The 12,003-nt window shown below is 36.9% G+C and overlaps 1 pseudogene; it reads left to right on the forward strand.

Annotated features, from left to right (window-relative positions):
• Positions 1–707: 707 nt before the first annotated feature.
• On the forward strand, positions 708–9,625 carry LOC137004163 (uncharacterized; annotated as a pseudogene).
• Positions 9,626–12,003: the final 2,378 nt, after the last annotated feature.

Below are 12,003 nucleotides of genomic sequence, written 5' to 3' on the forward strand. Positions count from 1 at the left end.
CTCTCTGACCCCTGGACTTCCCACCTCTGCAAAAAAATACTGAAAAACTATCATGGTTTCCACAAAAATCTGAAGTATGTCTATATATACATTTTTTTTTTTACATATAATTGCTTAATAAAAGTATATTTTAAAATGTGTTCATATTGCATTTAGTGCGGAAAAGCAGACTCAGCTTCACCCTTTTAAGTAATCCGCGTGCATGTAGTTTGAATGTAGAAAACATTAAGCGACTATCTGCGTCCCCATCCCCCCACCTACACACACACCAAACACAGTATAATGTTTTCCCAAATATATCGGTTTTAATTCTGCTTCTCATAAAACGACCTACAAGTTATTGAGCTGCTCATCGGCTCTGAGGCGTCTATGCAGAAGCCCCGCCCACAGAGCAAAACGGTCCAATCGCGAAAGATCTCACCAACGCTCTTCGAGCATCATTTGGAGCGTGACGTCACTGTAATACGCTGGCATCATAAAAAGCTGACTTTGTTCACTCTGCATCACTTTCAGTTATTGCTCATTCTGGTGTTACTTATATCGCAGATCTTACATTCTTATAGGTGGAATCTCACTTTGAGTTTGCGCATCTTAAGTTTGCAAGGCTAAATCTGCATCACTTGCAGTTAGTTGCTCAGTATAGTGTTTCTCAGTCTGCGCATCTTGCAGCGGTAGAGTACAGCGGTACGGTAGTTCATCCATTCAAGATGGTACTACTTACTTTACTGGGACTAACTGCTTTACTTCTGAGAGAAAGGAGAGAAGTAAAGAACACCCACTCAGGTCCAGATGAAAGAGAGGACCAGAGTGATGTACTGCCCGAGAGCAGTACTGATGGTAAATGTTCTTGTTAGGATATGTAACTCTTTTCGTTTACTGAAGTCTGCACGAGGCTATATATATATATATATATATATATATATATATATATATATATATATATATATATATATATATATATATATATATACTTATTTTTATATGTTGGAAGGCACAGCACAGTTTTTTTTTTTTTTTTTTAAGACTGTAACTTAATGTGTCACTTTACAGCATACATGCACAAGCATGAATTTAAACCTAAAATTTGACTACAGAATTCACACAACTGTGGATTTTAATGTAGTATATGTCAAGGTACATGTTGATGTTGTTACCCTCTTTAGGTCAGACTTCTCAGCAGATCAACAGCGACCCTGAAGTCCTCACTACTGGAGAGGAACTTACTGGTCACCCTGAAATCAATGATGATGCCATCTTCCAAGATTTTGTTGGTTCATCTGAATGGTGCGATGAGGCCCTCCATCCAAGAGATGATGGCCTTGAGGTGAGGTTTCAAAATGTTTACTTTGAACATTTATATAGTAAATTATTTTTGCCTCATCTTATATTTGTATGTTCTTATATGTACTGTTCACATTTTAGAGCACATGACCCGTCAGACATGCTTTTTAGAATTTAATTCATTCTTTCTTCTAGGAGGATTATTCTGAATCCTTTCCATTGGTGCTGCAACATCGGCTCTCAGAGGATCAGCAGAGAGATGGAGCCTCAGACAATAAGACTGAATCAGACTCTGAGGTTCCTGAAGTTCCTGTTCCTGCCGATGACACACCAGGGGTTCTTAACAAAGTCCTCTCAGGCTTTTCCTCACAATGGACGAACTGGTGGGAGAAAGAATCATATGAGATCCTCACTCTAATACCAGAGCTTAACTTCCTTCGCCTTAAACCTAATAGGGTTCTGCCTGTTTCTTCTGAGCCTGGTAAGGAAATGTTATCAGCTGCAGTTCTACATGTTGGGCTGGACTCATGTGACCCAGCTGATAGCTAATTTTTTTAAAGTCTGTAACTTAATGTGTCACAATACAACATACAAGCACAAGCATAATTCATAAAACTAAAATTTTACTACAGAATTCACACACACACAACTCAGTGGAACTTAATGTAGGGGCCTCAAGGTATATGTTGATGTCGTTACCCTCTTTAGGTCAGACTTCTCAGCAGATCACCAGCGACCCTGAAGTCCTCAGTCCTGAAGAGGAACTTACTGGTCACCCTGAAATCCATGGTGATTCATCTGAACAGAGTGGCGAGGTCCTCCATGCTCTCAACAGTGTCATGTGTGACTTTAATGTCAACTCATTTGACATTCCCCAAGTTCCAGTCTCTGCCGTGTCCAACTGTAAAGTCGACATCCCAAAAGCTTTAGAAAATACAACAGAGGACACTATGGCACCTCTGTCAAGCCAGCTGAAGGATAATGAGACAACAATAATGGGTCAGTTTGCTGCTATAACCCTAACATAACCCAACACACACGTTTGATACAAGATCTGCTTCTACTCATACACACAGGGTACTATCATTTACTAAAATAGTCCTGAAATTTGACAAATTCATTTCTAAAAGCACAAATATTTAATGCATGAATTAGACAAATCTTGTTAAATATCTTTTTTCTTTTTACAGACATCAGTGCCTGCTGCAATGACATTGGCATTCAGCAAAGTGATGATGGACTTGAGGTGAGGTTTCAAAATGTTTACTTTGAACATTTATAAACCAGATTATTTTTGCCTCATCGGTCCGTGTACGTTTTGGGTCCGTGTACAATCAGGGTATCTTCCGTTCATTCATGTTTTGATTTGATATTGAAATCAGAAAAATGAGAAAACCACACCTTTTTTCGTTTTTCATTTTCAAAATGAAAACGAAAAAACAAAAAACTGTCTCGATTTTTCTTTTTTCGTTCTGGGGTTGGAAACAAATAAGCAGTTTGAAAATTCGATCTCTACATGTGGGCGGGAATGAAACGCCTCTTTCCGCTGATTGGTCAACCAGACGTCAAACCGTGTCGTCATCGGTTCAGCTCAACAGAATAAAAGTCCCTCGCTCTACAGCTGTACGAATTCTTAACGCGTTTATTCTACATTTTATCTCTTTCTCATGAAATATTTATTTACTTTGCAGGTGCACACAATTACGTCCATTCTACAATGTTGGCACAATGCCTGTTTTATTGAAGTGACCAACTATAAAAATCTAGCGAAGCTGCTCAACGCACTGGGCAGCGAATGTATAGGCACACATTGAATTAAAAAGTGCAAATCAGTAGCCGATGTAAATATGCAGCAGTCATAACTTTTGTTGTAGACAACACCCTGAGTTTTGGGATCTAGGATGAATTTGAAATATGACAGATATGAAAATATATTACATGTTATTAGTTCATCAAAGCGGTGCTATAGAGAGATGGACTTAAAATGCGAATTGGATGATTTGATGATGGAGGTGAACTCGTTTATGCCCATTTGAAATAGGCTTTCACACATTTAAAAAAAAAGTAAAATAAATAAATAAAGGGGAAAATGATAAAACAGTGTTAAAAATAACCATAATAGTGCTCTCTTAAGAAGATATCAGTTATACTTTATCAATATTAGGCTATATATCAAAACCCTGAAATAACACTAACAATAATGAGATAAAGAGTATTTTATAGCCTATTTATTGTCATCTGTCTGTGTCAGAAATTAACTGTAATTGATTAAATTGATTAATTGATTTACAGGGGATTTTAGGATTTTTTTCCTAATCTTATTAGATATGTATGCTTTCTTTAATGTTAAGTTCTTAAATGTTGTCATTTAAATTACAATAATATGATGCTATAGGTTGTTACCAATTAAATCAGTATCAAACAAAGGCCTGCAGAGGTGTCAAAGAAGCAGCACCTGAAGTTGCTTTTAGATTTATGAGTTGTTAGATTGCTCAGAAAGGGCAGTATATGTGTACGAATTACAACTGCATAATGTAATGATATTAATGTTTTACACATCATTTTGAATAGAGAAAATTTTAAATGACAAAATGAAATGATAATTGGATTATGAAATTAATGTCGCCAGTAGGTGTCAGCAAGTCTTTGTGTTAATGATTCATTTATTTAAGCGATTCGTTCAAAACCCTGATTCATTCAAGAATATATCAATTGGAGCTCTATAATCTTTTGGGCCATTGAATCACTCGGTCAACTGATTTGTTCAAAGACTCTGATTCATTCAGGAATGAAACACTGTTCTGTGCGCTACGAGTCAGTCAGACAACGGTTCTGATCTGCATTGGAAGTTTAGTCGGCAGAGAAATTAAAACACCGGTTTGTGTGACATTCATTAATACTCAATATTAATGAAATAAACTCAGAATATTGCCTTAAACAAAAGTTATAGCTTTAAGAAAAGGAAAAAAATAGCATGTTGCACATATATTATGAAACAGAATGATAACTTAATATTTGACATTTGACATGTCCTACACTTCTCTATGAAAAAAACTCAAAATAGAATAGGCATAATAGATGTGCTGTGACTGTAAAATACACACAAATATATATATATATATATATATATATATATATATATATATATATATATATATATATATATATATATATATTATATATATTCATAGCCTATCTATCATTTCAGTTCCATCCCATGTTGTCTAAAACAAAAGACATTTCTACACTCAATGTATCAAAGTTGTAGGCTGGGGGTAGTTGTGTGCAGCTGCAAAGTAAATTAATATTTATGAGATAAACTAATATTTCACGTGATGAATTAATGTCTACACAGAATAAACCCTGACTCTGCATCAGAACGATTTGTGTCAACATTCACTAGTCTGGCTATTTGATGAGAAAGAGATAAAATGTAGAATAAACGCGTTAAGAATCAGTACAGCTGTAGAACGAGGGACTTTTATTCTGTTGAGCTGAACCGATGAACAACTGATGGTTTGACGTCTGGTTGACCAATCAGCGGAAAGAGGCGTTTCATTCCCGCCCATGTAGAGATCGAATATTCAAACTGCCTATTTGTTTCCAACCCCAGAACGAAAAAAGAAAAATCAAGCCAATTTTTTGTTTTTTCGTTTTCATTTTGAAAATGAAAAACGAAAAAAAGTGTGGTTTTCTAATTTTTCTGATTTCAATATCAAATCAAAACATGAATGAACGGAAGATACCCTGATTCAAAACAAACGCTGTCTATTAATTTTCCTATTATCACTGTGAAGCTGCTTTGAAACAATCTGTATTGTAAGAAGCGCTATATAAATGAAGATGACTTGACCCTTGAATCGATTCTGCTCTGCGCTTCAGCAGACTGACCAGTCTCAGCGCTGTCCAGTGCGGCACACAGTCCGGCACACAGATTGAGGCTAATAAGTGTGCCAAAGTTGTGATGCCACGTAAATTAATATTTATTACGATAAATTAGTATTTCACGGCACGCGAATGAATACCGAAGAAAGCTCTGTCTAGGTTCTGCCCCGGCACGGGTTGTGTCGAGCTATTTATTAGTCTGGCTGTTTGATGAGAACTAGATTAAACGTAGTTGCAATAAACTCTGTAATAATCCGTACAAATGTATCGGATATATAGTCTACTGTTGCGCGGAGCTGATTCTGGAGCTGAGAACTGATGGCGCGGCTTTATCTTTGGTTGACCAATCAGCGGAAAGGGGCGTTTTATTCCCGCCCATGTAGAAATCGAATATTCAAGCCGTTTATCCATTTTGGTTTTATTGTTTTTCCTTTTGGTGGATTAGAACAAAGTGTGATTAAAACGAAAATAAAAAATATGAAAAAAACGACTCGAGATTTGTTTATTTATGCTCGTGAGGAGGGTCGAATATGTGGTAAATGAATGCTTTCTTCCTTTTTCCGTTTAGAAGACAAAAACGAAAAAACAAATTATACGAAGGTACACGGACCGTTTTGATAGTTTGTTTTCCAATTTGAAATGAAATACGCAGAAACGAGAAAACGGTCGTTTCCCGTTTTTTCATTTGTTAAAAAAAAAACGGAAAAACGAGATTTTGACTCGATTTTCGTTTTTTTTTTCGGGTCACAGATAGAAAACGGAAACACGACTTGAAAACTCGTTTTCCACATGTGGGCGGTCATTACACGCCCCTTTCAGCCGATTGGTCTATCAAATCTGAGCCAGTGACGTCATCTTCAGTTCGTTCAACAAAATAATAGTCCTCTGCTGCTATATCAGTAGATGTCATAAATCGGCTTTCTTCTGTGCAACCTAACGCGTATTTCACAGAAATATGTTTGCACAGATAAAAAAAAGAGAGGTTTTAAAAAACCTACAGTAAACCTACAGTAAATTTAATTAAGTCTGTTTTTAAGCTGTCATTGTGTTTTTAAAATGTAAAATGTAAATGCCTCTACATCTGTTACCAAACGCATGACATCCTTTGGGCTTCTACCACCGATCAATAGGCTATACATAATGATAGACTATTCTCTATTATAGATCAGTGGCTGCACTTTTTTCTCTCTTTTTTTATTTTTCTTATTTTTCTTATTTTAATGTTTTGAAACATTTTATACATTTAAGTTCAATCATTTAGCCGACGCATTCCTTGCAGTAGACTATGCAGTCATATTAGAAAATAGGCTATCCACTAGGTGGCAACACCTAATAACGGTATCACCATCGGGGGGCTTTATAGTTTTCCTTAGCTTATAAAATAGCCATACAGATTTTATCTCTTAAATTAAACACTTTTATGAACACAGTGAACATTATTAATGAATTAGCTATAAATGGCCCTGAACATTTTACTTTCAATTTCGATTTAACGGCTATTGGCGATTCTGCGTCAATTGCTTTAGTGGACAACAGCAAAAAAAAAAAAAAAACTCTCGTATATTAAATAGAACTTTTATCATCTTTGTAATTATTTTATTTTGTAAATATTCGTGGCTTAAACAGCGGGAAAATTTACTGTATGCAGTTCTGTGGATGTTTTGAAAAACTTAAACTAAACGAAAATTATTGTTGCCTTGTCAATATAATTTCTGTTTTTCCCCCCTGACTTTCAACTGATGCGATCATCGTTTCATTAACCTACAAGATTATATTAAATTAGAATTAAACGAAATTTGATAAATGTCTGTGAATCATTAAAAAAATCCCAGGGGTTTAGTTTTAGCCTACATGAACAAATAGCAGAATAAACAACAGAACATGAGGATTCATCATCATCACGCACCTGCAGCGCTTCTGTGAACGGATTCAATATAAAAGGAATAAATAGCCTATGTCTATGCGCGAAATTTATTTCACTTAATTAACATATTACCAAATTGAAAGGGGAAAAAATGCGACAATATGAGTGTCGATTCATTTTTGAGAAGTTCACAGAAAGGAAACCGAGACGGCAGAAAATTTCTTTGTTTATTTTACGAGCAATGTTTTGTTTTTATTGTGAGTGTACAAAAATAATAGGCATATTTAACCCTTCACAGATTCGAATGATGTTACATATATTTGACCATAAATGTCTGAGTATTTTAAGTTGTTTCCGCTTTTATAAGAAAATTCAAGTGAACGCGTCGGCGCCTCACGCGCACAACATCAGTTTTAGTAACTTGACACCACAGCCTGTTAACTGTCAAAATAACATACATTCAACCAAATATATAAAAAGTTATACTGCTCATTTTAAGTAGTCTGTGTAGGCTACAATAAAAGCGTTTAAATAATAAATATAGTTTAGCCTCCAAATCGTGAATATTGAAACATTTGGATTTGTGTCAAATTAGAGAGGTAGCCTAGGTTATAACTCCGGATTCTGTTTCAGTTCAGCTTTAAATGAATTTGTTTTGGCTTAACATTTATATATTATTTTTGTCATAACTAAAATAGCTATGTAGCTGTAATTTTGATCTTTAGTGTTTGATCTTTACATATTCCCTCAATCTTTTAACCAAAGGGTTATTAACATTAGCCTATATTCAGCAGGCAATGTTAGGCTAAATAAAATAAATAAATAAAGAGAGATGAGCTATTGTTCGTTTTTCAAAATTGCTTACACTGCTTATTTATTGTGATTTATTCTATTTATTCAAAATAGAATAAAATAAAAACTGTATATATATTTCTTTTATAAATTTGTGCTTTTCATCCGCTCCTCTGTGTGGGTAGTGCAGTTTCACTATGCATATTAAACTACAAACAGCATTACAACAGTCTGTGTGCTGATTAACATTTCTGAAATAAATATTTCTGTGAAATACGCGTTAGGTTGCACAGAAGGAAGCCGATTTATGACATCTACTGATATAGCGGCAGAGGACTGTTATTTTGTTGAACGAACTGAAGATGACGTCACTGGCTCAGATTTGATTGACCAATCGGCTGAAAGGGGTGTGTAATGACCGCCCACATGTGGAAAAAGAGTTTTGAAGTCGTGTTTCCATTTTCTATCCGTGACCCGATAAAACGAAAATCGAGTCTAAATCTAGTTTTTCTGGGTTTTTTTTTTAACAAACGAACAAACGGGAAACCACCGTTTTCTCATTTCTGCGTATTTCATTTCAAATTGCAAAACAAACTATCAAAACGTACACGGACCCCTCATCTTATATTTGTATGTTCTTATATGTACTGTTCACATTTTAGAGCACATGACCTGTCAGATTGTTTAAAACGTCAGACATGCTTTTAGAATTTAATTCATGAAACTTTACATGTCTATCTCCATCTAACTATCATAAGAAATGTCTTTCTTCTAGGAGGATTATTCTGAACCCCTTCCATTGGTGCTGCAACATCGGCTCTCAGAGGATCAAGAGAGAGATGGAGCCTCAGACAATGAGACTGAATCAGACTTTGAGGTTCCTGAAGTTCCTGTTCCAGCCGATGACGCACCAGGAGCTCTTAACAAAGTCCTCTCAGGCCTTTCCTCACAGTGGACGAACTGGTGGGAGAAAGAATCATATGAGATCCTCACTCTGAGTGTGATCTCCTTCTTCTTCTTCTTTATTGCTATTTATCTGAGTCCGATGACGCTGATGATGAGTGGGCTGTGCGTTCAGATCAAGTTCTTCGAGCAGATCATCACAACTGGTCACCGAGTGTATTACTCTTACCACATGCTGTGGTTCAGAACCCTAAGCTTGTACTTCCTGCTGTGTGTGAACTACTTCTTCTACGGTGCAACAATCGCAGATTATTTCTTCACTCTGATGCAGATGGAGGAGTATATACACATGTTCAGCAAATACCAGCAATTCATTTCCTTCGTCTCATACCTAATAGGGCTTTGCATGTTTGTTCTGAGCCTGGTAAGGAAACATTATCGGCTGCAGTTCTGCATGTTCGCCTGGACTCACGTGACCCTGCTGATTGTGGCGATGCACTCCCGCTCAATCATTCAAGACCTCTTTGACGGGACGATCTGGGTTATAATGCCCATCTCTATTTGTAATGACATAATGGCTTGGGTGTTTGGCTTCATTATCAGTTGGACATTTCTCATCTAGGTGTCTCTTAAGAAGACACAGCAAAGGTTCAACAGTACCACCTTCTCCACTGTTGTATTTGGAAAACAACTGTGCTACAGTTAGTTCAACAGCCACTGTGAGCTGTCTGAAGCACTCCTCCAGCTTCAGGACTATGGCCAGCCGTCTGTACTGCAGACTATCACAGGCTGGATCACAGTGAAGCTGTACTCTTCTAGATCCACAGCATCACTCTGCCCAGCTTTGCCTCCATCATGGGACCATTTGGTGGCCTTTTTGCCAGTGGCTTCAAAAGATAGTTGGAGAAGAGGGTTATTATGTACCATGCAACACTGTGACAGGACTAGAATGAAGACTCTGAGAGAGAAATTCAAGTCAAACAGTTAACCCATAGACAAGATGATAATGCAATGCAAATATGCAAGAGGAGGCAGCAGAGCAGGTCGACCCCCCCAGGGGAAGGAGAAGAGGCGGAGCACAAGTGCGCCCCCCGGCTGCTGGAATGAAAAGGGGCACTTGCTGGAAGAAGACAATATTTTTAAATAAAAATTTAATAAATATGAAACCACTTCAACTACCTTTAGTGTAATTTAATGGTAATTTAAAATACATGTTTATGGTTATAATTTAAGTACAGTTGGAATATATTTTAAGATTTAATGTATTTAAAAAATATATTTTTATATTTTCATATCAACAGGTTTCCAGAACATTTCCAATATCAGCTCATTAGTAATTTATTACCAGTACACTACACTACCAGTACACAAGAGACATTATTAGTATATTAAAAAGCCGCTCAGTGTCACTGATGAACTAGGTACAATGAATAAACAAAACCATTAAAAGTTCTAGACGAACCACTCTGCAGTCTACATGATATTTCATAGAACCACAGCAATCAATTTCTAAATTAGTTGTGAGTACAAAAATACCCAGCCAATGATTAGTGTATAATAATGTATAACAATATTTCCAAGGATTCAGGACAGATTCCAGTTGCAAGTACAGTATATTATCAGGGCAATCCTAGTTACATTTCTCTCAATTACATTGGTACCCCACGTAGAAGGCGATGTTCTCAGGACCTTGTGCAATGTTCCTTAAAAGTTCTCAAAAGGTGACAAAAATTCCGAACCTTTACAGAACATACGGGACGTTCCTAAAACATCTTTTGGTAGTGAAAGTGCTGCAGTTCAAGTTTCCTTATATGACTTTAGGGGGACGTTCCATTTTGGTTATTTTATGGTCAAAAAAGAATGCTACAAAGAGGACATTAACAGAACATTCCCACATGGTCCTCTGTTGGTCATATAATAACGTTCCTGATATGAGTTTAGGGGGAGGTTCAATTTTGGTTATTTTATGATCATGCAAGAACGTTACAAAGAGGCCATTTGGGAAGTTAACAGAACGTCCTAATATTCCCCTAAACATTCCCAGAACGCCATGAAGGTCCACCAAATAACGTTTACCAAACCTTAAAAGAACTGGTGGTCCACTGGTATTAAGGACGTTGTCTGGTAATGTTCCCAGAACATTCAGAGATGGTCACGATGTGGAGTTCTTTTAAGGTTTGGGAAACGTTATTTGGTGGACCTTCAGGGAACATTCAGGACATTCTGCGAATGTTTAGGGGACTACTATAGGATGTTCTGTTAACTGCCCAAATGTCCTCTAATGTTCTCACGCGACCATAAAATAACCAAAACAGAACGTCCCCCTAAACTCATATCGGGAACGTTATTAAATGACCAACAGTGTAGCATATGGGAATGTTCAGTTAATGTCCCAAATATTCTCATTGTAACGTTCTTATGTGTCTATAAATAGAGTCAAAATGTCAAGAGTCAGGAGCCCAACTAAAGCAAGCGCTTACCTCCGTAACGGTGACATTTATAAAATATAGCTGCAAGCAGCAATTACGGGGCCGAGCACAAAAACGGCACAAGAAGCCAGCCAACATGGCTGGGAGCATCAGACTAACTGCAACAGTGAGCAATTAAAGACCTATTAAGATCATTTTAGGCAAACGAGCTGAAAAATGACCAAAAATGAGGATTTACTAGTTCATCACTTTCGACCAATAGGTGGCGCTGCGCCGAAACGCTGCATGTTGCCTCAGGTCATGCTTGCGATGACAGGTACCAAGTTTGGTCTGAATATGTCAAAGCATTGCAGAGATACAGCTTCAAGAGTCGTTTTTGCATCATGCCTCAAATTCGTTGCTCTGTTATACGAAAACGGTTTGACTTATCGACTTTAAATCCATAACTTTTTGTCGGCATGGTCTGAAGATGATACGGTTCAATTTTGGTGAAAATCGGAGCAACGGTCTAGGAGGAGTTCGAAAAAGTAGGTTTTTAAAGAAAAACAATACAGCGGACAGGAAGTTCAGCTAACTATGGCAAATTTGATATCTATGTTCTCAGCATGACCCAAGGAAAGACCAGTTTCATTATAATCGGTCAATATAAACAAAAGTTATTAGCATTTTTGTAATTTTTGCTATAACCTTTGACCACAAGGTGGCGCTGTGCTGAAACTTCTCAGGCTCCTTCAAGGCATTGTCCTGATGACCCATACCAAGTTTCGTAACAATATGCTAATGCGTTCGTAAAATACAGCATTTTAGCACAAAATTCAAAATGGCCGAAGTGGGAAAATTGGATATCAT

The sequence above is a fragment of the Chanodichthys erythropterus genome, chromosome 17, assembly GCF_024489055.1.
Source record: "Chanodichthys erythropterus isolate Z2021 chromosome 17, ASM2448905v1, whole genome shotgun sequence".
Classification (NCBI taxonomy): domain Eukaryota; kingdom Metazoa; phylum Chordata; class Actinopteri; order Cypriniformes; family Xenocyprididae; genus Chanodichthys; species Chanodichthys erythropterus.